At 42.2% G+C, this 2659-nt stretch overlaps 1 non-coding gene across 1 annotated transcript; it reads left to right on the top strand.

The window, feature by feature from the left end:
* Positions 1–1731: 1731 nt before the first annotated feature.
* On the top strand, positions 1732–1792 carry LOC135268852 (small nucleolar RNA SNORD44). The gene has a single exon (XR_010337190.1). It is a non-coding gene; the product is annotated as a small nucleolar RNA SNORD44 (small nucleolar RNA).
* Positions 1793–2659: the final 867 nt, after the last annotated feature.

The following is a 2659-nucleotide window of genomic DNA, read 5'->3' as shown; positions in this document are numbered from 1 at the left end:
GGGGCCAGCCCAGAAAAATAACCAATGGGCCCCACCAAATGCCACTGGTGAGGCTTCGCCCACATTCTGTGAGGAGAAGATGGAATCTCCTTTTCACAGGAAAAGGTTTTCATCACCTTTACGTCCCCAGGCCCAGGACAGTGCCTGGCACAGTGGAGGAGACTGGGAAACGTTTCTAAAATGAATGAAGAAATGAATGAAGGTCCAAAATTTTAAAACTCCCCAAGCAAGTAAGAGGTAAGACCTCCAAATCCTGTAGTCTATGAAACAGGAAATGTGTTTTCCAATTACACTTTAATTTTGCTCCATAAATAAGCCTTTATGAGCAAAGTCAATAAGACTTTTAGATACGCCCGCTGTTCCCATGAAAGGCCAGTTGGGTTACATGTGACAGCACATGACAGAGTGTCGAATTTGAGTGATTGACTGTAGATGTTTAAGGAGTTCTGAGAAAGGAGCACTCAGAAGAAAACACTGAAATGGCAAGGTAGGCCAGGGTCTGCGGGGCTGCCAGCAAAGACCTCTAGCGAGGAGGCAATGCCGGATGCGCAGCACACACCACACTGGACACACCCTGGGGATCTTCCCTAAGAAAATAAGGTGTTTCTTGGCCTGACCGCACTCTCTCCACCAGGGAATCCAGGTGAGTGGGTCTGCCAAAAGACCAGGTGAAAAAAATGAGAGTCCTCCAGTGATGTTTTGAGTGCCAGGTCCAGGGGCATTTACATTCATGACATTATTCAGTAGTCACAATAATCCTACCATGTACAATTTAATATCTCCACTCTATGGATTAGAAAATTGAGGAGCAGAGAAGCTAAGTTACTTGGCCAAGGACGCACAGCACAAAACAGCTGAACAAATCCAGGCTCCGACACAGAACTGTCTTGTGCTAGCACCCATGTTGCAAACTCTTTGCTTATGAACAGATAGCTGAACACCTGCTGGGCACCAACCAGTGCTCCAGGCAACTGTAGCTCATGAAGCTATGACCTTGCCTCCAAAAACTGCTGACTAAAGGCTGGAAAGTCTGGCTAAACCTACTCGTGCCTATCCCCTATGAATTAGCACAGTCAATAAATACTAGAAATGTTACCATTGTTTTAACTTTTCAAATGAAAGTTGTTTTTACTGTGAATTAATTAATGACTGAGAAGGCCCTTTATTCCTACATAACATGATTATCTTCATTTTGTATAGCATATAATATTATACACACACTTACCAGCATACTCTTCCTCTTTTGAATAACAATTACTCAAACTCACCCCATTGACAATATCTAACTCTTTGGTGAAGTCTTTCAATAATTGCAGCTGTGCTTCTATATTCAAGGACTGGAATAAAGTGAAATATTGACCCTGGTCAGCTCTGATTCAGAGAAGATTTTGATATACCAATTGTATTCCTATTCAGCAATTTGTACATTCCATTCTAATTGCATCTGGCTTACTATAGAGGTTGAGTGTTGAGAAAAAAGAACGGGGCAGGGCAATGTGAGAGGGAAGCTTGTGTTCAGTTAAACATAAGTACAGAAATTCAACAAACCAGTGAAATTCATTATTTTATGGCTCACCAGTCAGTTCAGCTTAAGTCCTTGGATAAACTGCACAGAAAAATATTCCCATGATAGTGAAATTACTGCCTGTAATAAAGAATGGGTAAGAAGAACCTCAAGTTATGGAATTCTATTTTTGATAAAGTGAATTCCAACAATGTGAAAGTCACTGCGCTGGGTGCTGATCAGCAAATGGTGCCCGAATGTGAGGGTCATAATCGGCTTCAGCTGATTTCAAACAAACAAAAACAAAACCCTCCACCGCAAATGCTGATTTCAGAAGTTATTTCACCCCTGGAATCACTGTAATGAGAGCCTCATCCTTCTACCTGCATGCTCTTCCTCCTTCAAGCTCCCCCACCATGAGGCCTGTCCCTCCCGGGACTGCAGCGCTGCAACCCACAATTCAACACAGAAATCCCCGGGTTCCTCTGCCACATCCGCACTGCACATCTGCCCTGAGCCAGTGTTCCCTGCCACTTCCTCAAAAGACCTAGGCCCAGTTCCACCTCACAGCTCAAAGCAGACATCCAGTGCACTGCACACACCGCAGCAGGGATGCTTGCTGGAGTTGACACCTGTCCCAGGCAACCCCCACCTTCGTGAGCCCCACACGCACCTTGGGAGAAGACCAAGTGGAATTCTGTGGTTGGATACTTTTACGTGTGAAAATAGTGAACTTAATCAGAAGGTAAAAATAAAAATACATTTCTGTACATTTAGAATTAATGAATCCCATAGACCCGTGGAAACTGCTTTTAAACATCTGATTTTCTATTAAAATAAAATTAAAATAAATGGCACAGAGAAGCTTCAGTTATTTTTACAATGACCCCCACCCCCAGTAGAATATTTGTTCTGTGTATCTTTAAGAGGGTTTTGGAGGGCATTAAATTAATGCTTTGATTGTATTCCATCCATAAAAATATAAGACCCAAATAAACATCTTATTTCTTATAAGAAACAAATACGTACTTATTAACTGTGTGTGCATTCATGGGACACACAAACGGTCTCAAGCTGAGCTTATAGTAAGGCAAGTTAAAATTAGTGTTTTGACTGCTATTCATTATAAAGTGGATACTCACCTAAGGATTCATA

This window comes from Aotus nancymaae, unplaced genomic scaffold (assembly GCF_030222135.1).
Source record: "Aotus nancymaae isolate 86718 unplaced genomic scaffold, 86718_ANA_hifiasm-v0.15.2.pri h1tg000044l, whole genome shotgun sequence".
In the NCBI taxonomy this organism is placed as follows: Eukaryota; Metazoa; Chordata; class Mammalia; order Primates; family Aotidae; genus Aotus; species Aotus nancymaae.
Note: the sequence above shows the minus strand (reverse complement) of the source record. Positions and strands in the feature narration are given on the sequence as shown.